Raw genomic sequence first — 27576 nt, forward strand, 5'->3', positions numbered from 1 at the left:
TGGGTGTGTGACTGGCAAGGCCAGGAGTGGGTGCCCACCTTTAATTGTCCTTGAACAGTGATGGTCTATCATTCAGCTGCTTTAAGTGCTTCAGACTGGGAAGCTCTGTGTCTCCACTTCGCACACGCACCTCACCCCACCCCCTTCACCCCCTCACCCCATCCCCTTCACCCCCCACCCCATCCCCCCTCAACCCCCACCCCATCCCCCCTCACCCCCCACCCCATCCCCTTCACCCCCACCCCATTCCCTCCTCACCCTGTCCCCTTCACACCCCATCCCCCCTCACCCCAACCCTTCACCCCCTCAGCCCATCCCCCTCACCCCAGCCCCTTCAGCTCCCACCCCATTTCCCCTCACCCCATCCCCTTCAACCCCCATCCCATCCCCTTCATCCCCCTCACCCCACCCCCTTCACCCCCCACTCCACCTCCTTCACCCCGTACCCCATCAGCCCCCCACCCCATCATATCCCTTTCACCCCCCCAACCTATCAACCCCCACCCCATCCCCTTCATCCCATCCTCCCTCACCCGATCCCCTTCACCACGACCCCATCCCCTTCACCACGACCCCATCCCCTTCACCCCCACCCCATTCCATCCCCCTCACCCCCACCCCGCCCCCCAATCCACTTCACCCCCCACACCATCCCCCAAACCCCCTCACCTCATCCCCACCCCTCACCCCATCCCCACTCCCTCACCCCATTCCTACAACCCCCTCACGCCCCCACCCCATCCCCCTCACCCCCCACCCCATCCTCCTCACCCCCCATCCCATCCCCCCCACCCCCATCCCCTTCACTCCCCACCCCATCCACCACCCCCCCCACCCCATCCTCTTATCCCACCCCATCCACTTATCCTATCGCCCACCCCCCTCACCCCATCCACTTATCCCAGCCCCCTCAACCCATTCCCCACCCCCTTACCCCATCCCCCACCCCCTCACCCCATCCACTTATCTCACCCCCTCATCCCTCACCCCCACCCATCCTACACCCCCACCCATCCCTCACCCCCCATCCCTCACCCTACACCCCATCCCTCATCCCCCACCCCCCCACCCCTACCCATCCCTCATCCCCACCCATCCCTCAATCCCCCTCACCCTCACCAATCCCTCACCTTCCCCACACCCATCTATCCCTCACCCCCACCCATCCCTCACCCTCCCCACCCCCACCTATCCCTCACCCTCCCCACCCCCACCTATCCCTCACCCTACACCCCATTCCTCATCCCCCACCCCTACCCATCCCTCATCCCCCTCAGCCCTCACCCCACGCATCCTCCCCCTCACCCCTCGCCATCCCTCAACCTCCATCCCTCACCCCTCCTCACTCCAACCCATGCCTCACCCACCTCATCCCTCACCCCCACCCATCCCTCACCACGCCTCACCCCCCCATCCCCAGCCATCATTCACCCTCCATCCTCAACCCCCCATCCCTCAACCCCCACCCATCACACCCCCATCCCCAAACCCCCATCCCTCAAACCTCACCCCCTCAATCCCTCACCCCCACCCCCACTCATACCGATCCATCTCTCCCTCACCCCCCACCACTACTCACCCCCACCGATCCCTTAACCCCCCCCTCACCCATCCCTCATCCCCCACCCCCCTCACCCATCCCTCACCCCCTCACCCCCAACACCCATCCCACCCACCCCCACGCAACCTCAATAACCCTACCCATCCCCCCAAACCCCACCCCCACCCATCACCCCCACTCCACCCATCCCTCCCTACCCCCACCCAGCCCCCCCACCCCCACCCCCACGCATCCCCCTCACCCTAACATCTCCGAACTCCACCCCACTACCCCCGACCCCACCCCACCCCCACATCTCCCCCCATCCCCACCCATCACCTCCCACCCATTACCCCCACCCATCATCTCCCACCCATCCCCACCTCACCCATTACACCCACCCATCGCCCACTCATCACTCCCCCACACCCCCACCCATACCCCACCCATCACCCCCACCCCACCCAATCTCCACCCATCCACCCACACCTCAATCCATCACTCCCACCCACACCCATCACTCCCCCACCCTCACCCATCCACCCCCACCCATCACTCACCCATCCCCAACCCATCACTCACCCATCCCCGACTCCCACCCATCACTCACCCATCCCCCATCCTCCTATCCCCCCCCCACCCATCACTCACCCATCCCCCCAACCCCACCCATCACTCACCCATCCCCCCATCCTCTTATTCCCCCACCCCTACCATCACTCACCCATCCTCCTACCCCCCACCCCCACCCATCACTCACCCATCCCCCCCAACCCCACCCATCCCATGCCCCCACCCATCACTCACCCATCCCCCCACCCCCCATCCTCACCCATCCCCCCACCCCCATCCCCCCATCCTCACCCATCCCCCCACCCTCACCCATCCCCCCACCCCCACCCATCCCCCATCCTCACCCATCCCCCCCACCCCCCATCCCCCTACCCATCACCCCCACCCCATTCCCCCTCACCCCACCCATCCCCCCTTTCACCCCACCCCCACCCATCCCCCCTCATCACCCCCACCCCCTCACCCCCCCTCATCACCCCCACCCCCTCACCCCCCCTCATCACCCCCACCCCTCACCCCCCCTCATTCCCCCCTCCCCCCCTCATTCCCCCCTCCCCCTCATCCCCACCCCCTCATTCCCCCCTCCCCCTCATCCCCCCCTCCCCCTTCCCCTCATCCCCCCCCCCCTCATCCCCCCCCCCCTCATCCCCCCCCCCTCCTCATCCCCCCCCTCCCCCTCATCCCCCCTCCCCCCCCCCACTCCCCCCCCCCCTCCCCCCCCCACTCCTCCCCCCTCCCCCCCCCCACTCCCCCCCCACTCCTCCCCCCCACTCCCCCCCCACTCCCCCCCCCCACTCCCCCCCCCCCCTCCTCCCCCCCCCCTCCCCCCTCCCCCCTCCCCCCCCCCCCCCCCTCCCCCCCCCCCCTCCCCCCCCCCCCCTCCCCCTCCCCCTCCCCCTTCCCCTCCCCCTTCCCCTCATCCCCCCCTCCCCCTTCCCCTCATCCCCCCCTCCCCCTCCTCTCCCCCTCCCCCCCCCCTCCCCCCCACTCCCCCCCCCCACCCCCCCCCTCCCCCCCCCTCCCCCTCTCTCCCTTCCCCCCCCCTCTCCCTCCCTCACCACCCACCCAGTAGGGCGGAGTGAGCGTCTCCTCCAATCAGAACAAGGAGACGGCTAGGGGCGCACTGCCGATTGGCCATTACAACATCGAAGGGCTCGGTGGGCGGTTTGACCAACGGAAGGCTGCGCGCACGTGGCCAATCAGAGGACGTCAAGGGGGCGGGATATCATGATGGACAGCGTTAAGACCGAATCGCAAGGAGGATAACGGTCGAGCGCCTAGGATGGACAGACGCGGGGTCCAACCGGAAAGCCGAGGCGGGGCGGACGCCGATGATCGACGGTCCTGCCGACCAATCGGTGGCGGCGGCGGCGGCGCCGTCGGGGTCCATTTTGAAAGGAAAATGTGACGCAGTTGAAAAATGAGCGAGAGAAGGAGGAATCGAGAGGTGAATGTGTCTGTTATAGTGTGTGTGTGTGTCACTGAGTGTGTCTGGGGGCAGTTTCAGGGCCCGGCCCATATCCATGTCAACCCTTCCTACTCGTGTCCCCATCCAGATGCCTTTTAAATGCTGTAACTGTACCACCCTCTGTGTGAAAAAGCTGCCCATTTAGGTCCCTTTTATATCTCTCCCCTCTCACCCTAAACCTACGCCCCTCTCTAGTTCTGTGGATGAACATAAGCAATAAGAAGGTGACGGTGAACATTATTATTGCGGTTGTAGCGCAGACCTTCGAAACAGTCATTGGACTGAAGGGTCTGTTTCCGTGCTGTGTATCTGTACGACTCTATGTACAGCATGGAAACACGTCCAGACCCGATATCCCAATGCAATCTAGTCCCACTTGCCAGCACTGCTGCCTCACAGCGCCTGAGACCCGGGTTCAATTCCCGCCTCAGGCGACTGACTGTGTGGAGTTTGCACGTTCTCCCCGTGTCTGCGTGGGTTTCCTCCGGGTGCTCCGGTTTCCTCCCACAGTCCAAAGATGTGCAGGTCAGGTGAATTGGTCATGCTAAATTGCCCATAGTGTTAGGTAAGGGGTAAATGTAGATGTAGGGGTATGGGTGGGTTACGCTTCGGCGGGTCGGTGTGGACTTGTTGGGCCGAAGGGCCTGTTTCCACACTGTAACTAATCTAATCTAATCTAATCTAATCACTCGGCCCATGTCCCTCTAAACCGTTCCTGTTCGTGTCCCCCCCCCTCCAATTGCCTTTTCAGTGCTGTAACTGTACCAGCCTCCACCACTTCCTCCCGCAGCTCGTTCCGCACACGTACTACCCCGTAACAGTATGGAAAAGTTGCCCCTTTTCGGTCTGTTTTATATCTTGCCCCTCTCACCCTCATCCTGTGCCCCTCTAGTTCTGGACTCCCAACCCCAGGGAAAAGATTTTGCCTATTTACCCTGTCCATGCCCCCTCATGGTTTTATAAGGTCACCCCTCAGCCTCCGACGCCCCAGGGAAGACAGCCCCAGCCTGTTCAGCCTCTCCCTCTGTCGCTCAAACCCTGCATCCCTGGCAACATCCTTGTCGATCTTTTCTGAACCCTTTCAAGCTTCACAACGTGTTTGCTGCACCACGGAGACCAGAACGGATTTAGATTAGGTTACCGACAGTGAGGAAACAGGCCCTTCGGCCCAACTGTTTCACACCGACCCTCTGAAGAACAAACCACCCAGACCCATTCCCCTACATTTATCCCTTCACCTAACACTATGGGCAATTTAGCATGGCCAATTCACCCAACCTGCACACCTTTGGACTGTAGGAGGAAACCGGAGCACCCAGAGGAAACCCACGCAGACACAGGGAGAATGTGCAAACTCCACACAGACTGAGGACGGAAATTAACCCGGGTCTCTAGCATTGTAAGGCAGCAGTGCTAACCACTGTGCCACCGTGCCGCCACGGAATGCAATACAGGGCGACCCCCGTACCCGCAGAATTGTTTTCCGCGGTTTTTGTTACTGCGCCCCAAACATATTGCATGGCATGTTCCAGAACCAGAAGGCTGCCGGGAAGGAACGTTTCCCATTTAAATGAATGTGTTCGCTCCTATTCGCGGTTTTGGGCTTCCACGGTAGGTCCTGGAATGGATCCCCCGTGGGTATTGGATGGGGTGGGGAGACACTACAGTATTCCAAATTTGTCTTCACCGATGTCCTGTACAGCTGCAACAAGACCTCCCAGCTCCTAGACTCATCGTTATGACTGATGAAGGCAAGCCAATAGACTTCTCATTCCTGATAAAGGGCTTTTGCCCAAAATGTCGAGTCTCCAGCTCCTCGGATGCTGCCTGATCTGCTGAGCTTTTCCAGCAGCACACTCTCGATTCTAATCTCCAGCATCTGCAATACTCACTTTCGCCGCCTTCACCAGTCTGTCGATCTGAGACTCTGTTTTCGATGAACTGTGCATCTCCAAACCGAGTTCTTGGATCTGCAACACGTCCCGGGATATGCTGTCTAAATCCTGCCTGGGGTTGCCTTACCAAAATGCAGCATCTCACAATTTTCGATCTTCATGTCCGACTGCCATTCATTGGCCCATCTGATTAAGATCTGGCCCAGTCGGTGTTGACCCTGATCCTGTTGTTGTCACATTGTTTCCAGCTGGAGCTCAGCAGTGAACTGGAGCTAAATGACTCCTCTCGCCATGTCTGCCAGCCCCAAATCAAACATCACAGGATCCTTGACAGCACCAACACACTCACCGTCCCCATTTACAGCAGACAGGTAAGTCTCTCATGCAGCACTGCTCCCTTCCACCTTCCTTCTCTCATCCACTCCTGTTTCTTTATAGTTCAGCCTCCTGTTCTGTCCAACGCACCACTTCCCACGTTAGGTTCACACCCCTCTCAGGCTCCATCTTGGCACCTACAGCCTCTCCCTTTGACACGTGCTAGTGCTTCCCAACTGTATCCCAGCTCTCTGGCCCTTGGGCAGCACGATGGCTCAGTGGTTAGCACTGCTGCCTCACAGTGCCAGGGACCCGGGTTTCAGCTCGAGCCTCTGACGACTTGCATGTTCTCCCCGTGTCTGTGTGGGTTTCCTCTGGGTGCTCCGGTTTCCTCCTGCAATCCAAAGATGTGCAGGTTAGGGTGAATTGGCCATGCTCCGTTGCTCATAGTGTTCAGGGATGTGTACGTTAGAGGCATTAGTCAGGGGAAATGTAGAGCAATAGGTTCGGGGAAGCGGTGGGGGTGGGATAGCCTTGGGAGGGTTGATGTGGACTTGTTGGTCCAAATGGCCTGTTTCCACACTGTAGGGATTCTATTTGAGGAGAAAGTGAGGACTGCAGATGCTGAAGATCAGTTCAGAGTGGGGTGCTGGAAAGCACAGCAGGTCGGGCAGCATCAGAGGAGCAGGAGAATCGACGTTTTGGGTAAGAGCATTTCATCAGGAAGGCCTCTTGCCCGAAATGTCGATTCTCCTGCTCCTCGGATTCTATTCTAGCCCCAACTGCTTCGCCATTTAGACTTACTCCCCCTCCCGATCTTAGATCTCACACGCCCCCTTCCCTCTTCAGAGTCTGACGAAGCTTCTCTTTGCCCTGCTCACAGTCCTGGCTGTCTGACTGTCATAGCGAGGGTGTTCTCAGACAGAGGTTTTTCCTGTTGAGATCTGCTCCCTTATCCGCACCAATCAGCATCACTGTTAGCCAGCCTTTGGCCTTCATTCCATTTCTGAACGAAGCCCCCGCCCACAGCTACAAAAACGGGGCTCACAGAGCGCACTCGATTCTGTCAGGGCACAGTTTGAGGAAAAAAAAACAATGGTTGAAAGTTGCTGGCCTGTTGTTCTCTTCCTCAGCTCCACTACCCTCGCCTGTTGACACCCCTCCGCCATTCCCTATCTTCCTCCCACCCAACCTACCTACTCATCCAGTGAACCAGCCCTGTTCATTGGTTCCCTTCTCTCTGACCCTTTTCCCCCTCCCTCTCTGTTCCTCTCCTCTCTCCCTCTGTCTCTGTCTGTGTGCCTTGTCCTTGACCTCTTGCCCCCTCCCCTGAAGCCCACCCACCCCACCCACGTGCAGTAGTCTGGCTTTGACAGTAGGGCAGAGAGTTGGGATAAAAGGTTCTTTTTCGGAATGGCAGCTGGTGACAAATGCTGTCCTGCAGGGTTCAGTGTTGGGGCCGCGGCTGTTCGCTTTATATATAAATGATGTGGATGAAGAGACTGGGGGCATTTTGGCGAAGTTCGCCGTTGATACGAAGTTAGGTGGACAGACAGATAGTTCTGAGGAGGTGGGGAGGCGACAGAAAGATTTAGCCAGTTTAGGAGAATGGTCCAAGAAATGGCTGATGAAATTCAAGTGCGAGGTCTTCCACTTTGGAAAAAAGGACACAGGCATGGACTATTTTATAAATGGTGAGAAAATTCATAAAGCCGAAGTACAAAAGGATCTGGGAGTGCTAGTCCAGGATTCTCTAAAGGTTGACATGCAGGTTGAAATTGTGGTTAAGAAAATAAATGTAACGTCATTTGTTTCAAGAGGGTTGGAACCGAAACGCAGTGAGGTGCTACTAAGACTTTATAAAGCTCTAATTATGCCCCATTTAGAATATTGTGTCCAGTTTTGGGCCCCACACCTCAGGAAGGAGCATATCCAGTGCAGATTCACACGGATGATCCCTGGAATGGTAGGCCTAACATATGACAAGCGGCTGAGGATCCTGGGATTGTATTCGTTCGAGTTCAGAAGGTTGAGGGGAGATCCAATCGAAATGTACAAGGTAATGCATGGCTTAGAAAGGGTGGACGCTGGCAAATTGTTTCCGTCAGGTGGGGAGACTAGGACTTGTGGGCACAGCCTTCGAATTAGAGGGGGTCAGTTTAGAACGGAAGTGTGGAGACATTTCTTCAGCCAGAGACTGGTGGGCCTGTGCAATTCATTGCCACGGAGCGCAGTGGAGGCCGGGACTTTAAGTGTCTTCAAGGCAGAGATTGATATGAAGGAATTAAGGGATACGGGGAGAGTGTGGGTAAGTGGTGTTGACATGCCCATCAGCCATGATTGAATGGTGGAGTGGACTCGATGGGCCGAATGGCCTTGCTTTCACTCCTATTTCTTATGCTCTTGTCTCCTCGTCAGGTCAGCTGGACATTGACGCTGTCCCAGGAGGACCCCAGAGAGGTGGATCGGGTGTTCCAGCGGCTGGGGCCTGAGCCCGGTGAACCATGGCGGATGCTGCAGGTACAAAGATCTAGCAAGACCCAGATCATTATCTCACATTGGCAGCAGTAAGGGTCCTAAAGGGAGAGGCATCGTTAAACACTTGCCACCCGACGCCTGGAGGAAGAACGCCTCATCTTCTGCCTTGGGACTTTGCAACCACACGGGATTAATGTGGGTTTCACCAGTTTCCTCCTTTCCCCTCCCCCCACCTTATCTCTGTCCCAAGCCTCCAACTCGGCACCGCCCTCTTGACCTGTCCATCTTCCTTCCCACCTATCCGCTCCACCCTCTCCGATCTATCACTGTTGCCCCCCCCACCTCCATCTACCTATCGCACTCTCAGCTATGTTTCAACCAAATGTTACCTTTTTAATTTGTTCAGCACTCTCTGTGCTTCTCTGTCGTTGCCAGCTTCCTCCCTGTCTCTGAAAGGTACAGTACACACCTGCACCTTCAGAACCCCTGCACATCTGGACTGTGGAAGGAAACCGGAGCACCCGGAGGAAACCTGCACAGACGCGGAGAATGTGCGAACTCCACACAGATGTTCACCTGATGCAGGAATTGAATATGGGTCCTTGGTGTTGTGAGGCAGCAGTGCGAGCCACCCGTGCCACCCAGAATGATATGGATGAGACTTTAGGAAACATGGTTCGGACATTTGCGGATGGCATCAAAATTGATGGTGTAGTAGACCGTGAAGAAGGTTATCCCAGATTACCAAGAGATGTTAATTGGTCGGGTCAATGGACCGAGGAGTGGCAGATGGTGTTTCATTTGGATAAATGCATGGTATTGCTGTTTGGTAAAACAAATGAGGGCAGGACTCCTACTCATAACGGGAGAACCCTGGGTAGTATTGTCGAACAGAGAGACCAAGGTGTTCAGTTATGTAGTTTCGTGAAAGTTACATCACCAGGTGACAGGGTGGTTAAGATGGCATTGGCATGCTTGCCTTTATCGGTCAGAGTGTTAATTCTGATACCTTTCTGATATGGGCGGCACGGTGGCACAGTGGTTAGCACTGCTGCCTCACAGCGCCCGGGTTCAATTCCCGCCTCAGGTGACTGACTGTGTGGAGTTTGCACGTTCTCCCCGTGTCTGCGTGGGTTTCCTCTGGGTGCTCCGGTTTCCTCCCACAGTCCAAAGATGTGCAGGTCAGATGAATTGGCCATGCTAAATTGCCCGTAGTGTTAGGTAAAGGGTAGATGTAGGGGTATGGGTGGGTTGCGCTTCGGCGGGGCGGTGTGGACTTGTTGGGCCGAAGGGTCTGTTTCCACACTATAAGTAATATAAAAAAGTAATCTAATCTAATCTAATCTTTCTACATTTCCCTCCTTAATTCTGATGGAGATTTCACACTGGATTTGAAACGTTAACACTGTTTTTCTCTCTCTCTCTCTCTCGCTCTTTCCCCCCCCCCCCCACCCCGCCACACAGTTGAAACAGATGCTGCCAAACCTGCTGAGTTTCTGCAACATTTAGTGTTTATTACCTGTAAAATTAATTATTTTCCTCTCTTTCTTTCTCTTTCAACAGATGTTCCCAGACCTGCTGCTTCTCCAGCAATTATTTGTGTTTATAACGTGTAACATTAACTTTGTTCTTTCTCTTCATAGATGGTGCCAGACCTGCTGAGTCTCTCCAGTATTATCTGTGTGGGTTTGCGATCTCCAGAATTCTGCACTACGTTACTTCTGGAATCTAACATAGTGGGTACATTGGTTCAGACATCAGTGGTCCCACTCCTGGTGAAATTGTGTACTCTGCTTCTCAAGCGAAGAGGAAAGGAGGAGGTAACAAGTTTCAAAAAGCTCTGCGTTGCTCTGTCAAAACAGAAACACAAGACTGTGGGATTACAACTTCTGGGAATGGGGTATCTATCCTCAAACTATTCCCACTGCCTGGCACTCGCCTCAGACCCTGTATCAGTGGCAAAACTGAACCACACTGTCCCATGCTCTCCAAATAGCCCAGAATCAAACCAAATTTAATTCCACCTCCCTGTATCATTTGCTTTAATTAAAATCTCCTCTGCTCGGCTTTCTTGTTTCTTATCTTCCTTTCCCTTCCTCTCTTCTTATGTTCTGTTTTCCGTCCATATTCAATCCTGCCACGTTGCTCGCTTGCTCGCTCTCTCCCTCTCCAACCACCTCTCTTTCTCCTTTCCTCACCCCCATTTATCACCAATCTGTTTTGTTGCCTTCCCCCTCTCTCTCGCTGCCCTCGCTGATCTTCTCTTGCTTCCTTCCTCTCTCTTTCTGCTCTCTTCTTCCTTCCTCTCTCCCCCCTCTTGTGCTGTCCTCCTCACTTTGTCTCTCTCCCTCTCTCTCTCTATCCTCTTCTCTCTTTCTATATCAATAGCCTCCTCCCTCTTCTCTTGCTTGCTGCCCTCTTCTCTCTCTCTTCCCCCCCCCCTCCCCCCACTGCTATCTCTCTCTCCCCCTTCTCTGCCAAAAACATTCATTGCCCCTTTCTAATAAAAAATCTCAGCCTTGAATACTCTTCGTGACCCAGCCTCGACAGCTCTCTGTGGTAAAGAATTTCACTAATTTTCTCCCTATGGTCAAAAGAAATTATTCCTCATCTCCGTCTTCAATGGGCTACCCACCCCCCGCTTATTCTGAGACACTGCCCCCCCCAGACTCTCCCACACAAGGGGAAACAGTCCCTCTTTGCATGTCTCCTGTCAGGTCCCTCTAAGCGTCTTCAATAAGGTTATCTCTCCTTCCTCCAAACTCCAAAGATGTAAGACTCAGCCTACTCAACCAGTGATTGCCAGTGTTCGTATACGAGGTTCTACGTTTCTACCTCTCTCACAGGGAAGCAGACAGCAATCAGGAGAAGCTTCAAGGTTTCCACTTGATCCCATCAGGGTACAGCATGATTCCGAAGACGTGGCATTGGTGGATGTGTTACAAATGGCTCCCACCACACTCTGAGAGATTACGGTCAAGGTCTGATGTCAGGGAGAAATCTACCGAGTGTCGTTCAGCGTGGTGAGTGATTTCGTCCTCTTCAATTCTCACATCTTGGATCAATCCTCAAACTATTCCTGCTGCCTGGCTCTCGCACCAGACCCTGTATCAGTGCCAAAACTGAACCATACTGTCCAGTGCTCTCCGAGTAGCCCAGTATCAATGCCAATTCCACTGCCCTGTGCTCTCCCCATCGCCCCTGTATCATTTGCTCAAATTAAAATCTCCTCTGCTTGGCTTTCTTGTTTCTTATCTTCTTCCTTCCCTCCCTCTCATGTTCCATTTTAACACACCGACAGACGCCACGTCTTCGGAATCACACTATACGCTGTCCTATTCAATCTTGCCACGCTGCTGTCTCTCTCCAACCACTTCTCTCTCTCTTTTCCTCACCCCCATTTACCACCAGTCCGTCTTGCTGCCTTCCCCTCCCTGTATTGCTGCCTCCCTCTGTCTTGCTGTTCTCTTCTTCCTCCCCCCCCCTCTTTTCTCTCTTCTGTCTTTCTTGCTGCCCTCTTCTCTATCTCTCTGTCTCTTGCAGCCCTCTTCGTCCCCCTCGCAGCTCTTGTCTCCCCTCACCTGCCACCCCCTCTCTCTCGCTGCTGCCCTCTCCTCTCTCTCTCTCTCTCTCTCTCTCTCCCCCGCACTGCCCTCTCCTCTACTCTCTCTCTCTCTCTATCTAGCTCCCCCCACCCCCCCGCTGCCCTCTTTTCTCTCTCAACCTGTCTCTCTGTCCTCTTCTCTCTTATTGCTCTCTCACTACCTGTCTCTAACTGTCCTTTCTTTGTCTCTTGCTGCCCTCTTCTCTCTCTGTCTGTGTCGTTTTGTCTCTCTCCCTGCTGTCTCTCTCATTCCTTGCTGCCCTCTTCTCTCTCCCTCACTGAACTCTTTTCTCTCTCTCTCTCTCTCTCTGCCCTCTTTCTCCCTCGCAGAGCTCTTTTTCTCTCTCTCTCTCTCTTCTCCCTCTCTCTCCCTTCCTGCCCTGTCTGCCCTCTCCCCTCTCTCTCTCACTGCCCTTTCTTTGTCTCTCACTGCCTTCTTCTCTCTTTCTCGTTGCCCTGTCTCTTTGTCGCTGCCCCCTCTCTGACCTCTTCTCTTGCTATTTCTTGCTCTTGTTGCCATCTTTTCTCTCACTGCCCTCTTTTCCTTCTCTCTCACTGCACTCTTCTCTCTTTTTCCCTCTCTCTCACTGACTTCTCTCTCTCTCTCTCTCTCTCTCTCTCTCACTCGCTGCCCTCTTTTCTCTCCCTCTCGCGTGCTGCCTCTCTCTCGATCTCTCTCTCGTTATACTCTGTCTCGCTCTCCCCCTCCCCTCTTTGTGCTCTCTTTCGCTGTCCTCTCCCACACAATCTCACTGCTGTCTTTTTCTCTCTCGCTCTCTCTCTCTCGCTGTCTTGTTCTCTCCCTCTCTCTCGCTACCCTCTCTGTCTCACTCTAGCTGCCATTCCATCTTTCTCTGCCATCTCTCTCTCTCCCTCCCTGATCTCTCTCACCCCCTCGCTGCCCTTTTCTCTCTTTCTCCCTCGCTGAACTCTTTTCCATCTCTCTCTTCCTCCCTCTCACTGCCCATTTCAGTCTCTTTGCTGCCCTCTTTTCTTTTCTCTCCCTCTGTCTTGTTGCCCGTTTTTGTCTCCCTGTCTCTCCTTGCCCTCTTTTCTCTCCCACTCGCATGCTGACTTGTTTTCTCTCCCACTCTCTGGCTGCCCCCTTTTCTCTCTCACTGTCCATTTTTCTCTACTTCTCTTGGGCTGCCCCCTCTCTCTTTCTCTCTCTCTCGCTTTCTTTTTCTCGCGCTCTCTTTTTCTTTCTCTCTGTCTCTCTCTCTCTCTTTCTCTCTTTTTCTCTGTCTCTGTTCCCTCTCTCTCTTCCGCTCTCTCTCTCGCTTTCGCGCTCTCTCTACTGCGCTCTCTCTCTTCCGCTCTCTCTGTCTCTGCCTCTCTCTTTGTCTTTGCCTCTCTCTGTCTCTCTCTCTCTCTCTCTGTCTGTGTGTGTCTCTCTATCTCTCTCTATCTCTCTCTCTCTCTCTCTCTCTCTCTGTCGCTGTCTCTCTCGCTCCCCTCTTTGTGCTCTTTCTCTTTCTCTCGCTTTGTCTTTCTCTCTTGCTCGCTGCCCTGTTCGCTCCCTCTCTCTTGCAGGGTTTTTCTCTCTCTCCCTCGCTGCCCTCTTCTCTATCTCCATCTCTCTGTCTCTCGCTACCCTCTTTTCTCTCCCTTTATCTCGCTGGCCTCTCATCTCTCTCTGTCATTGCCCTCTTCTCTCTCTCTCTCTCTCTCTCTCTCTCTCTCTCTGTCTGTCTGTCTGTCTCTCTCTCTTTGTCTCTCTCTCTCGCTGTCTCTCTCTCTCGCTGTCTCTGTCTCTCGCTCTCCCTCTGTGTCTCTCTCTCTCCCTCTCTGTGTCTCTCTCTCTCTGTCTTCTGTCACTCTCTCTCTCTCTCTCTCTGTCTGTGTCTGTCTGTCTATCTCTCTCTCTCTCTCTGTCTCTCTCTCCCTCTGTTTCTCTGTCTCTCTCTGTATGTCTCTCTCTCTCTGTCTGTCCCCCTCTCTCTCTCTCTCTCTGTCTGCCTCTCTCTGTCTGCCTCTCTCTGTCTGCCTCTCTCTGTCTGCCTCTCTCTGTCTGCCTCTCTCTGTCTGCCTCTCTCTGTCTGCCTCTCTCTGTCTGCCTCTCTCTGTCTGCCTCTCTCTGTCTGCCTCTCTCTGTCTGCCTCTCTCTGTCTGCCTCTCTCTGTCTGCCTCTCTCTGTCTGCCTCTCTCTGTCTGCCTCTCTCTGTCTGCCTCTCTCTGTCTGCCTCTCTGTCTGCCTCTCTGTCTCTCTATCTGTCTCTCTCTATCTGTCTCTTTCTCTGTGTCTCTCTCTCTCTCTGTCTCTCTATCTGTTTGTCTCTCTCTCTCTATCTGTGTCTCTCTGACTCTCTCGCTCTGTCTGTCTCTCGCTCTGTCTGTCTCTCGCTCTGTCTGTCTCTCGCTCTGTCTGTCTCTCGCTCTCTGTCTGTCTCTCGCTCTCTGTCTGTCTCTCGCTCTCTGTCTGTCTCTCGCTCTCTGTCTGTCTCTCGCTCTCTGACTGTCTCTCGCTCTCTGACTGTCTCTCGCTCTCTGACTGTCTCTCGCTCTCTGACTGTCTCTCGCTCTCTGTCTGTCTCTCGCTCTCTGTCTGTCTCTCGCTCTCTGTCTGTCTCTCGCTCTCTGTCTGTCTCTCGCTCTCTGTCTGTCTCTCGCTCTCTGTCTGTCTCTCGCTCTCTGTCTGTCTCTCGCTCTCTGTCTGTCTCTCGCTCTCTGTCTGTCTCTCGCTCTCTGTCTGCCTCTCGCTCTCTGTCTGCCTCTCGCTCTCTGTCTGCCTCTCTGTCTCTCTCTATCTGTCTCTCTCTATCTGTCTCTTTCTCTGTGTCTCTCTCTGTCTCTCTATCTGTTTGTCTCTCTCTCTCTATCTGTGTCTCTCTGACTGTCTCGCTCTGTCTGTCTCTCGCTCTCTGTCTCTCTCTCGCTCTCTGTCTCTCTCTCGCTCTCTGTCTCTCTCTCGCTCTCTGTCTCTCTCTCGCTCTCTGTCTCTCTCTCGCTCTCTGTCTCTCTCTCGCTCTCTGCCTCTCTCTCGCTCTCTGCCTCTCTCTCGCTCTCTGCCTCTCTCTCGCTCTCTGCCTCTCTCTCGCTCTCTGCCTCTCTCTCGCTCTCTGCCTCTCTCTCGCTCTCTGCCTCTCTCTCGCTCTCTGCCTCTCTCTCGCTCTCTGCCTCTTTTTCTGTCTCTCTCTATCTCTCTGTCTGTCTGTCTCTGTCTGTCTGTCTCTGTCTGTCTATCTCTGTCTGTTTATCTCTCTGTCTGTCTCTCACGCTCTGTCTGTTTGTCTCTCTGTCTCTCTCTCTTTCTGTCTCTCTCTCTGTCTCTCTCTCTTTCTGTCTCTCTCTCTGTCTCTCTCTCTTTCTGTCTCTCTCTCTGTCTCTCTCTCTTTCTGTCTCTCTCTCTGTCTCTCTTTCTCTCTTCTGTCTCTCTCTCTGTCTCTCTTTTTCTCTCTTTCTGTCTCTCTCTCTGTCTCTGTCTGTCTGTCTGTCTGTCTCTCTCTCTGTCTCTCTTTCTCTCTTTCTGTCTCTCTCTCTGTCTCTGTCTGTCTGTCTGTCTGTCTCTCTCTCTGTCTCTCTCTCTCGGTACCCTCCCAGCTCCCTCTCCCTCGCTGCCCACTTCTCTCTGTCTCTCTCTCTCTCCCCACGCTGCCCTCCTCTCTCTCTCTCTCCCTCGCTGTCCTCTTCGCCTTCTTCCTTGCTGCCTCTTCTTCTCCCTCGCTTCCCTCTTCTCATCGCTCGCTGCCTTCTTGTCTCTCCTCCTCGCTGAACTCTTTCTCTCTCTCTCTCTCTCCCTCGCTGCCGTCTTCTCTCTCTCCCCTCGCTGCCCTCTCCTCTATCCCTCGCTGCCCTCCTCTCTCTCCCACTCTCTCCCTCACTGCCCTCTTCTCCTTCTTCCTCGCTGCCCTCTTCGCCTTCTTTCTCGCTGTCCACTTCACTTCCCTCGCTGCCTCTTCTCTCTCCTCCTTGTTGCCCTCTTCTCTCTCTCCCATCTCCCTCGCTGCCCTCTCCCGTCTCCCTCGCTGCCCTCTCCCATCTCACTCGCTGCCCCCTGCCATCTCCCTCGCTGCCCTCTCTCTTTCTCTGTGTACCTCGCTGCCCTCTTTTCTTTCTCTCTCTCTCACTCTCTCTCTCTCTCCCTCGCTGCACTTTTCTCTCTCTCTCCACTATCTCCCTCTCGCTGCCCTCTTCACTCTCTGTCTCCCTCGCTGCTCTCTTCTCCTTCTCCCTCGCTGTCCACTTCACCTCCCTCGCTACCCTCTTCTCTCTCCTCCTTGCTGCCCTCTTCTCTCCCTCTCTCCCTCGCTGCTCTCTCCCTCTCTCCCTCGCTGCCCTCTCCCGTCTCCCTCGCTGCTCTCGTCCCTCGCTGCTCTCTCCTCTCTCCCTCGCTCCTCTCTCCCTCGCTGCCCTCTCCCTCGCTGCCCTCTCCCTCGCTGCCCTCCTCCCGTCTCCCTCGCTGCCCTCTCCCGTCTCCCTCGCTGCCCTCTCCCGTCTCCCTCATTGCCCTCTCCCGTCTCCCTCGCTGCCCTCTCTCTCTCTCTGGCTCGCTGCCCGCTTCTCTCTCTCTGCCTTGCTGCCCCCCCTCTCTCTCTTTCTTTCTCCCTCGGTACCCTCCCATCTCCCCTCTCCCTCGCTGCCCTGTACTCCCTCTCTCTCTCCCCGCCCTCTTCTCTCTCTCTCTCTCTCTCTTCTCTCTCTCTCTCTCTCTCTCTCTCTCTCTCTCTTTCTCCCTCTCGCCGTTCTCTTCTCCTTCTCCCTTGCTGCTCTCTTATCTCTCTCCCTCGCTGCCCTCTTCTCGCTCTCTCCCCCACGCTGCCTTCTTCTCTCTCACTCTCTATCCCTCGCTGCCCTCTTCGCCTTCTTCCTCGCTGTCTTCTTCTTCTTCCTCGCTGCCCTCTTCTCCTTCTCCCTCACTGCCTTCTTCTCCTCCCTCGCTGCCCTCTTCTCTCTCCTCCTCGCTGAACACTTTCTCTCTCTCCCTCGCTGCCCCCTCCAGTCTCCCTCGTTGCCGCCTCCCATCTCCCTCGCTGCCCCCCCTCTCTGTCTCTCTCTCTGTCTCTCTCTCTCTCCCTCTCGGTACCCTCCCATCTCCCTCTCCCTCGCTGCCCTCTTTTCTCTCTCTCTCTCTCTCTCTCTCTCTCTCTCTCTCTCTCTCTCTCTCTCTCTCTCTCTCTCTCCCTCTCTCTCCCCGCCCTCTTCTCTCTCTCTCCCTCGCTGCCCCCTCCTGTCTCTCTCTCTGCCCTCTTCTCTCTCTCTCTCTCTCTCTCTCTCTCTCTCTTTCTCCCCTCGCCGTGCTCTTCTCCTTCTCCCTTGCTGCTTTCTTCTCTCTCTCCCTCGCTGCCCTCTTCGCCTTCTTCCTTGCTGCCTCCTCTTCTCCCTCGCTTCCCATTGCTACCATCTTCTCTCTCTCTCTCCCTCTCTTTCTCTCGCTGCCCCTCTTCTCTCTCTCTCCTCGCTGCCCCTCTTTTCACTCTCTCCATTGCTGCCCTCTTCTCTCTGTCTCTCTATCACCGCCCTCTTCTCTCTCTCGCTGCCCTCCTCTCACACTCTCTAACTCCCTCGCTGCCCTCTTCTCTCTCTTTTTCATGCTACCCTCGTCTTCTCTCACTCTCCTTCTCCCCCCACCTCTCTCTCTCTCTTTCATTGCCCTCTTCTCTCTCTCTCTGTCTCCCTCGTTGCACTGTTCGCCTTCTTCTTCGCTGCCCTCTGCTCCTTCTCCCTCGCTGCCCTCTTCTGTCTCCTCCTTGCTGCCCTCTTCTCTCTCCCCTTGCGCTCTCTCTCTCTCTCTCTCTCTCTCTCTCTCTCCCCTCTTCTTTCTCTCTCTCTCTCTCACTCTCTTTCTCCCTCGCCGTTCTCTTCTACTCTCTCCCCCAAGCTGCCCTCCTCTCTCTCTCTCTCTCTCTCTCTCTCTCTCTCTCCCTCGCTGCCCTCTTTGCCTTCTTCCTTGCTGCCTCTTCTTCTCCCTCGCTTCCCTCTTCTCCTCGCTTGCTGCCCTCTTCTCTCTCCTCCTCGCTGAACTCTTTTTCTCTCTCTTTCTCTCTCTCTCTCTCTCCCTCGCTGCCCTCTCCTGTCTCCCTCGCTGCCCTCTCCCGTCTCCCTCGCTGCCCCCTGCCGTCTCCCTCGCGGCCCTCTCTCTTTCTCTCTGTACCTCGCTGCCCTCTTTTCTTTCTCTCTCTCTATCACTCTCTCTCACACTCTCTCTCTCTCTTACCCCCTCTCTCTCCCTCGCTGCCCTCTTCTCCTGTTTCCTCGGTGCCCTCTTCTTCCTCATTGCCCTCTTCTCCTTCTCCCTCGCTGCTCTCTTCTCTCTCTCTCTCTCTCTCTCTCTCTCTCTCTCTCTCTCTCTCTCTCTCTCTCTCTCTCTCTCTCTCGATACCCTCCCATCTCCCTCTTGCTAGCTGCCCTCTTCTCTCTCTCTCCCTCTCTTTCTCTCTCTCCGTCTCTCTCCATTGCTGCCCTCCTCCTGCTTCCTCGGTGCCCTCTTCTTCTTCCTCATTGCCCTCTTCCCCTTCTTCCTCGCTGCTCTCTTCTCTCTCTCTGCCTCACTGCCCGCTTCTCTCTCTCCCTCTCCTTCCCTCACTGCCCTCCCTCTCCCCCGTCCCCTCGCTGCCCCCTCCCGTCTCCCTCGCTGCCCCCCTCCCGTCTCCCTCGCTGCCCCCTCCCGTCTCCCTCGCTGCCCCCTCCCGTCTCCCTCGCTGCCCCCTCACCGTCTCCCTCGCTGCCCCCTCCCGTCTCCCTCGCTGCCCCCTCCCGTCTCCCTCGCTGCCCCCTTCCCGTCTCCCTCGCTGCCCCCTCCCGTCTCCCTCGCTGCCCCTCCCGTCTCCCTCGCTGCCCCCTCCCGTCTCCCTCGCTGCCCCCTCCCGTCTCCCTCGCTGCCCCCTCCCGTCTCCCTCGCTGCCCCCCTCCCGTCTCCCTCGCTGCCCCCTCCCGTCCTCTCCTCGCTGCCCCCCTCCCGTCTCCCTCGCTGCCCCCTCCCGTCTCCCTCGCTGCCCCCTCCCGTCTCCCTCGCTGCCCCCTCCCGTCTCCCTCGCTGCCCCCCTCCCGTCTCCCTCGCTGCCCCCTCCCGTCTCCCTCGCTGCCCCCTCCCGTCTCCCCTCGCTGCCCCCTCCCGTCTCCCTCGCTGCCCCCTCCCGTCTCTGTCCCTCTCTTTCGCTGCCCTATTCTCTCTGTCTCTCCCTCGCTGCACTCTTCTCTCTGTCTCTCCCTCGCTGCACTCTTCTCTCTGTCTCTCCCTCGCTGCACTCTTCTCTCTCTCTTTCTCCATTGCTGCCCTCTTCTCTCTCTCTCTCTCTCCCTCTCCATTGCTGCCCTCTTCTCTCTCTCTCTTTCTTTCTTGCTGCCCTTCTCTCACACACTCTAACTCCCTCGCTGCCCTCTTCTCTCTCTTTCTCATGCTACCCCCCTTCTTCTCTCACTCTCCCTCTCCAACCCCCTTCTCTCTCTCTCTCTCTCTCTTTCATTGCCCTCTTCTATCGCTCTCTCTCTCTCTTTCATTGCCCTCTTCTATCGCTCTCTCTCTCTCTCCATCGCTGCTCACTTCTCTCTCTCTCCCTCGCTGCCCTCTTCTCTCTCCTCCTCGCTGCTCTCTTTTCTCTCTCTCTGTCTCGCTGCCCTCTTCTCCGTCTCCCTCGCTGTCCTCTTCTCCGTCTTCCTCGCTGCCCTCTTCTCTTCTTTCTCTGTCTCTTTCTCTCGCTGCCCTCTCCCGTCTCCCTCGCTGCCCTCTTTTTTTTCTCTCTCTCTGTCTCTCTCTCTCTCTCTCTCTCTCTCTCTCTATCTATCTCCCTCGCTGCCGTCTTCTCCTGGCCGTCTTCTCCTGCTTCCTCGGTGCCCTCTTCTCCTTCTCCCTCACTCTCCTCCTCTCCCGTCTCCCTCGCTGCTCTCTGTCTCTCTCTCTTGGTACCCTCCCATCTCCCTCTCCCTCCCATCCTCGCTGCCCTCTTTTTTTTCTCCCTCTCTCCCCCTCTCTCTCTCTTTCATTACCCTCTTCTCTCTGTCTCTCTTTCGCTGCCTTCTTCTCTGTCTCTCTCACTCACTGCCCTCGTCTCTCTCTCTCCATCGCTGCACTTTTATCTCTCTTTCCCATGCTACCCTCTGCTACCCATACTCTCCCACTCCATCTCTCTCTCTCTCTCTGTCTCTCACTCTTTCACTGCCCTCTGTTCTCTCTCTCTCAATCTCTCTCCCTCGCCTCCCTCTTGTGTCTCTCTCAATCCCTCGCTGCCCGCTTCTCTGTCTCCCTCGCTGCCCTCCTCTCCGTCTCCCTCGCTGCCCTCTTCTCCTTCTCCATTGCTGTCGCCTTCTCCCTTGCTATCGTCTTCTCCCTCACTGCCCTCTTCTCTCTCTCTCTCTCGCTGCCCTCTTCTCTCTCTCTCTCCCTCGCTGCTCTCTTCTCCTTCTCCCACGCTGTTCTTTTCTCCTTCACCCTCGTTCCCCTCTTCGCTGTCTCCTTCGCTGCTGTCTTCTCTCTCTCCATCGCTGCCCTCTTCTCTGTATCTTCCGTGCTGCCCTCTTTTCTCTCTTTTCTCTCTCTCTCTCTCTCTCTCCATCGCTACCCTTTCTCTCTCTCTCCCTCGCTGCCGTCTTCTCTCTTTCCCATGCTACCCTCTTCTTCTCTCACTCTCCCTCTCCATCTCTCTCTCTCTCTCTCACTCTTTCACCTCTCTCTTTTTTCTCTCTCTCTCTCTCTCTCTATTTCATTGCCCTCCTCTCTCTTTCTCTCCGTCGCTGCCCTCTTCTCTATCCCTCGCTGCCCTCTCCTCTCTCTCCCCCACGCTGCCCTCTTTTCTCTCTCTCTCTCTCTCTCTCTCTCTGTCCCTCGTTGCCCTTTTTTCCTTCTCCCTCGCTGCCCTCTTCGCCTTCTCCCTCGCTGCCCTCCTCTCTCGCCTCCTTGCTGCCCTCTTCTCTCTCTCCCGTCTCCCTCGCTGCCCTCTCCCGTCTCCCTCGCTGCCCTCTCCCGTCTCCCTCGCTGCCCTCTCCCGTCTCCCTCGCTGCCCTCTCCCGTCTCCCTCGCTGCCCTCTCCCGTCTCCCTCGCTGCCCTCTCCCGTCTCCCTCGCTGCCCTCTCCCGTCTTTCTCTCTGTACCCTCGCTGCCCTCTTTTTCTCTCTCTCTCTCTCTCTCTCTCTCCGTCGCTGCCCTCGTCTGTGTACCTCTCTTTAGCTGCCCTATTCTCTCTGTCTCTCCATCGCTGCCCTCTTTTCTCTCTCTCTCTCTCTCTCTCTCTCTTTCATTGCCCTCTTCTCTCTGTCTCTCTTTCGCTGCCTTCTTCTCTGTCTCTCCACTCGCTGCCCTCTTCTCTCTCTCCATCGCTGCCCTCTTATCTCTCTTTCCGTGGCTACCCTCTTCTCTCACTCTCCCACTCCATTTCTCTGTCTCTCACTCTTTCACTGCCCTCTTTTCTCTCTCTCTCTCTTTCTCTCTCCTCGCTGCACTCTTCTCTCTCCTTGCTGCTCTCTTCTCTCTCTCTACCTCGCTGCCCTCTTCTCTGTCTCCCTCGCTGCCCTCTTCTCTGTCTCCCTCGCTGCCCTGTTCTCTGTCTCCCTCGCTGCCCTGTTCTCTGTCTCCCTCGCTGCCCTGTTCTCTGTCTCCCTCGCTGCCCTGTTCTCTGTCTCCCTCGCTGCCCTGTTCTCCGTCTCCCTCACTGTCGTCTTCTCTCTCTCCCTCGCTGCCCTCTTCTCTCTCTCCTCGCTGCTCTCTTCTCCTTCTCCCACGCTGTTCTTTTCTCCTTCACCCTCATTCCCCTCTTTGCTGTCTCCCTTGCTGCTCTCTTCTCTATCTCCATCGCTGCCCTCTTCTTTCTATCTCCCTTGCTGCCCTCTCTCTCTCTCTCTCTCCATTGCTGCCCTCTTCTCTCTTTCTTCCTCGCTGCCGTCTTCTCTCTTTCCCATGCTACCCTCTTCTTCTCTCACTCTCCCTCTCCATCTCTCTCTCTCTGTCTCTCACTCTTTCACCTCTCTTTTTTTTCTCTCTCTCTCTCTATTTCATTGCCCTCCTCTCTCTTTCTCTCCATCGCTGCCCTCTTCTCTCTCCATCGCTGCCCTTTTCTCTGTCTCTCCCGCGCTGCCCTCTTCTCACTCTCCCTTGCTCCCTCTCCTCTCCTCTCTCCCCACGCTGCCCTCTTTTCTCTCTCTCTCTCTTTCTTTCTCTCTCCCTCATTGCCCTCTTCGCCGCCTTCCTCGCTGCCCTCTTCGCCTTCTTCCTCACTGCCCTTTTCTCCTTCTCCCTCGCTGCCCTCCTCTCTCTCTCTCTCTCTACCTCGCTGCCCCCTCCCGTCTCCCTCGCTGCCCCCTGCCATCTGCCTCGCTGCCCTCTCTCTTTCTCTCTGTACCTCGCTGCCCTCTTTTTTCTCTCTCCCCCTCTCTCTCTTTCTTTCTCTCTCTCTCCCCTCGTTGCCCTTTTCTCCTTCTCCCTCGCTACTCTCTTCTCCTTCTCCCTCGCTGCCCTCCTCTCTCTGCTCCTTGCAGCCCTCTTCTCTCTCTCTCTCTCTCTACCTCGCTGCCCCCTGCCGTCTGCCTCGCTGGCCTCTCTCTTTCACTCTCTACCTCGCTGCCCTCTTTTTTTCTCTCTCTCTCTCTGTCTCCCTCGCTGCCCTCTTCTCTCTCTCTTTCCCTCGCTGCCCCCTTCTCTCTCTTTCTTATGCTGCCCCCTTCTTCTCTCACTCTCCCTCTCCAACCCCCCCTCTCTTTCATTGCCCTCTTCTATCTCTCTCTCTCTCTCTCTCTCCATCTCCCTCTCCCTCGCTGCCCTCTTTTTTTTCTCTCTCTCTCTTTCCCTCTCTCTCTCTCTCTCTCTCTCTCTCTCTCTCTCTATCTCCCTCGCTGCCGTCTTCTCCTGCTTCCTCGGTGCCCTCTTCTTCTCCCTCGCTGCCCTCCCCTCCCATCTCCCTCGCTGCTCTCTCCATCTCCCTCGCTGCTCTCTCTCTCTCTCTCCCCCCTGCTGCCCTCTTCGCCGCCCTCTTCTCCTTCTCCCTCACTGTCCTCCCGTCTCCCTCGCCGCCCTCCCGTCTCCCTCACTGCCCTCTCCCATTTCCCTCGCTAGCCTCTCTCTCTCTCTCTCTCTCTCTCTCTCTCTCTCTCTCTCTCTGTCTCTCTCTCTCTCTCTCTCTCTCTGTCCCTCGCTGCCCTGTCTCTCTCCCTTGCTACCCTGCTGTCTCCCTCGCTGTCCCCTCCCGTCTCCCTCGCTGTCCCCTCCTGTCTCCCTTGCTGCCCCCTCCCATCTCCCTCGCTGCTCTCTCTCTGTCTCTCTCTCTCTCTCTCGGTACCCTCCCATCTCCCTCTCCCTCGCTGCCCTCTTTTTTTTCTCTCTCTCTCTCTCTCTCTCTCTCACTCTCTTTCATTGCCCTCTTCTCTCTGTCTCTCTTTCGCTCGCCTTCTTCTCTGTCTGTCTCACTCTCTGTCCTCTTCTCTCTCTCCATCACTGCCATCTTATTTCTCTTTCCCATGCTCACCTCTTCTTCTCTCACTCTCCCACTCCATCTCTCTCTCTCTGTCTCTCACTCTTTCACTGCCCTCTTTTCTCTCTCTCTCTATCTCTCCCCCTCGCTCTCCTCTTGTCTCTCTCTCTCTCTCTCCCTCGCTGCTCTCTTCTCCTTTTCCCATGCTGTTCTTTTCTCCTTCACCCTCGTTCCCCTCTTTGCTGTCTCCCTCGCTGCTCTCTTCTCTCTCTCCATCGCTGCCCTCCTCTCTCTGTCTCCCTTGCTGTCCTCTTCTGTCTCTCTTTCTCTCCATCGCTGCCCTCTTCTCTCTCTCTCCCTCGCTGCCGTCTTCTCCCTTTCCTATGCTACCCTCTTCTTCTCTCACTCTCACTCTCCCTCTCCATCTCTCTCTCTGTCTCTCTCTCTCTCTTTCACCTCTCTTTTTTTCTCTCTCTCTCTATTTCATTGCCCTCGTCTCTGTCTCTCTCCCTCGCTGCCCTCTTCTCCCTCTCTCCACCGCTGCCCTCTTCTCTCTCCCTCGCTGCCCTCTTCTCTCTCTCTCTCTCCTTCTCCCTTGCTGCCCTCTTCTCCTTCTCCCTCGCTGCCCTCCTCTCTCTCCTCCTTGCTGCCGTCTTCTCTCTCTCCCGTCTCCCTCGCTGCCCTCTCCCGTCTCCCTCGCTGCCCTCTCCCGTCTCCCTCGCTGCCCCTTGCCATCTCCCTCGCTGCCTTCTCTCTTTCTCTCTGTACCTCGCTGCCAACTTTTTTCTCTCTCTCTCTCTCTTACTCTCCCTCGCTGCCCTGTTCTCTTTCTCGCCGCCCTGTTCTCTCTCTGTCTCCCTCGCTCCCCTCTTCTGTCTCTCTCTCTCTCTCTGTCTCTCCCTCGCTGCCCACTTCTCTGTCTCCCTCGCTGCCCTCTTCTCTCTCTTTCTCATGTTTCCCCCTTCTTCTCTCACTCTCCCTCTCCAACCCCCCACTCTCTCTCTCTCTTTCTCTTTCATTGCCCTCTTCTATATCTCTCTCTCTCTCTCCATCGCTGCTCACTTCTCTCTCTCGCTCCATCCCTGCACTTTTCTGTGTCTCTCTCCCTCGCTGCCCTATTCTCCTTCTCCCTCACTGTCCTCCCATCTCCCTCGCGGCCCTCTTCTCTCTCTCTCTCTCTCTCTCTCTCTCTCTCTCTCTCTCTCTCTCTCTCTCTCTCTCTCTCTCTCTCTGTCTCTGTTTCTCTCTCTCTCTCTCTCTCTCTCTCTCTCTCTCTCTCGATCTATCTCCCTTGCTGCCGTCTTCTCCTGCTTCCTCGCTGCCCTCTTCTCTCTCTCTCCCTCGCTGCCCTTTTCTCTCTCTCTCCCCCCACTCTGCCCCCCTCTCTCTCTCTCCCTCTCTCCCTCGCTGCCCCCTCCCGTCTCCCTCGCCGCCCCCTCCCGTCTCCCTCGCCGCCCCCTCCCGTCTCCCTCGCTGCCCTCTCTCTTTCTCTCTGTACCTCGCTGTCCTCTTTTTTTTTTCTCTCTCTTTTTCTCTCCCTCGCTGCCCTGTTCTCTCTCTCGCTGCCCTGTTCTCTCTCTCTCTCTCTCTCCATTGTTGCCCTCTTCTCTCTCTTTCTCCCTCGCTGCCCTCTTCTCTCTCTTTCTCATGCTACCCCCTTCTTCTCTCACTCTCCAGCCCCCCCCTCTCTCTCTCTCTCTCTCTTTCATTGCCCTCTTCTATCTCTCTCTCTCCGTCGCTGCTCACTTCTCTCTCTCTCCATCGCTGCACTTTTCTGTGTCTCTCTCCCTCGCTATCCTATTCTCCTTCTCCTTCTCCCTCACTGCCCTGTTTTCCTTCTTCCTCGCTGCCCTCTTCTCCTTCTTCCTCGCTGCCCTCTTCTCCTTCTTCCTCGCTGCCCTCTTCTCCTTCTCCCTCGCTGCCCTCCCATCTCCCTCGCTACCCTCTCTCTCTGTCTCTCTCTCTCTCCCCCTCGCTGCCCCCTCCCGTCTCCCTCGCTGCCCCCTCCCGTCTCCCTCGCTGCCCCTCCCGTCTCCCTCGCTGCCCCTCCCGTCTCCCTCGCTGCCCCTCCCGTCTCCCTCGCTGCCCCTCCCGTCTCCCTCGCTGCCCCTCCCGTCTCCCTCGCTGCCCCTCCCGTCTCCCTCGCTGCCCCTCCCGTCTCCCTCGCTGCCCCTCCCGTCTCCCTCGCTGCCCCTCCCGTCTCCCTCGCTGCCCCTCCCGTCTCCCTCGCTGCCCCTCCCGTCTCCCTCGCTGGCCCGTCCTGTCTCCCTCGCTGCCCCCTCCTGTCTCCCTCGCTGCCCCTCCTGTCTCCCTCGCTGCCCCTCCTGTCTCCCTCGCTGCCCCTCCTGTCTCCCTCGCTGCCCCTCCTGTCTCCCTCGCTGGCCCGTCCTGTCTCCCTCGCTGTCCCCTCCTGTCTCCCTCGCTGTCCTCTCCCATCTCCCTCACTGCCCTCTTCTCTCTCACTTCACTCACTGCCCTCTTCTCTCCCTCGCTGCCCTCTTCTTTCTCTCTCCCCCACGCTGCCCTCTTCTCTCTCTCTCTCTCTTCCTCGTTGCCCTCTTCGCCTTCTTCCTCGTGCCCTTTTCTCCTTCTCCCTCACTGCCCTTTTCTCCTTCTCCCTCACTGCCCTTTTCTCCTTCTCCCTCACTGCCCTTTTCTCCTTCTCCCTCACTGCCCTCTTCTCTCTCCTTCTTGCTGGCCTCTTCTTTCTCTCTCTCTCTCTCTCTCTCTCTCTCTCTCTCTCTCTCTCTCTCTCTCTCTGCCCTCTTCACTCTCTCTCTCTCGCTGCCCTCTCCCGTCTCCCTCGCTGCCCTCCCATCTCCCTCGTTGCCCCCTGCCTTCTCCCTCGCTGCCTTCTCTCTTTCTCTCTGTACCTTGCTGCCCTCTTTTTTTTCTCTCTCTCTCTTTCTCTCCCTCGCTGCCCTCTCTCTCTCTCTCTCTCTCTCTCGCTGCCATCTCTCTCTCTCCCTCGCTGCCCTCTTCCCTCTGACTTCCCTCGCTGCCCTCTTTTCTCTCATCTCTTCCCCCCCCCCCCGCTGCCCTCTTCTCCCTCTCTCTCTTTCTCGCTGCCCTCTTCTCTCTCTCTCTTTCTCCCTCGCTGCTCTCTTCTCTCTCTCTCTCTGTATCTCCCCCTCGCTGCCCTTTTCATCTCTCTCTCCCTCGTCTCGCTCTTCTCTCTCTCTCCTTCGCCGCTGTCTTCTCCTTCTCCCTTGCTCCTCTCTTCTCTCTCTCTCTCCCTCACTGCCCTCTTTTTTCTCTCTCCCCCACGCTGCCGTCTTCTCTCTTTCTCTCTCTCTCACTGCCCTCTTCGCCTTCTTCCTTGCTGCCCTCTTCTTCCTCGCTGCCCTTTTTTCCTTCTCCCTCGCTGCCCGCTTCTCTCTCACTTCCCTCGCTGCCCTCTTCTCTCTCTCTCTCTCTCTCTCTCCCTCGCTGCCCTCTTCTCTCTCTCTCCCTCGCTTCTCTCTCCCTCGCTGCCCTCTTCTCTCTCTTTCCCTCGCTGCCCTCTTCTTTGTCACTTCCCTCGCTGACCTCTTTTCTCTCTCTCTGTCTCTCTTTCTCTCTCTCTCCCCCTCGCTGCCTTCTTCTCCTTCTCCCTCGCTGCCATCTTCTCTCTCTCTCGCTGCTCTCTCTCTCTCTCCCTTGCTGCCCTCTTCTCTCCATCCCTCGCTGCCCTCTTCTCTCTCCCTCCATCCCTCGCTGCTCTCTTCTCTCTATCCCTCGCTGTCATCTCTCTCTCTATTCCACATCTCCTTCTCCCTCGTTGTCCTCTTCTCTGTCTCCCTCGCTGCCCTCTTTTCTCTCTCTCTCACACACGCACTGTCTCTCCCTCGCTGCCCTCTCCTCTCTCCCTCGCTGCCCTCTCCTCTCTCCCTCGCTGCCCTCTCCTCTCTCCCTCGCTGCCCTCTCCTCTCTCCCTCGCTGCCCTCTCCTCTCTCCCTCGCTGCCCTCTCCTCTCTCCCTCGCTGCCCTCTCCTCTCTCCCTCGCTGCCCTCTCCTCTCTCCCTCGCTGCCCTCTCCTCTCTCCCTCGCTGCCCTCTCCTCTCTCCCTCGCTGCCCTCTCCTCTCTCCCTCGCTGCCCTCTCCTCTCTCCCTCGCTGCCCTCTCCTCTCTCCCTCGCTGCCCTCTCCTCTCTCCCTCGCTGCCCTCTCCTCTCTCCCTCGCTGCCCTCTCCTCTCTCCCTCGCTGCCCTCTCCTCTCTCCCTCGCTGCCCTCTCCTCTCTCCCTCGCTGCCCTCTCCTCTCTCCCTCGCTGCCCTCTCCTCTCTCCCTCGCTGCCCTCTCCTCTCTCCCTCGCTGCCCTCTCCTCTCTCCCTCGCTGCCCTCTCCTCTCTCCCTCGCTGCCCTCTCCTCTCTCCCTCGCTGCCCTCTCCT

This window comes from Chiloscyllium punctatum, chromosome 51 (assembly GCF_047496795.1).
Source record: "Chiloscyllium punctatum isolate Juve2018m chromosome 51, sChiPun1.3, whole genome shotgun sequence".
NCBI classification, from domain to species: Eukaryota; Metazoa; Chordata; class Chondrichthyes; order Orectolobiformes; family Hemiscylliidae; genus Chiloscyllium; species Chiloscyllium punctatum.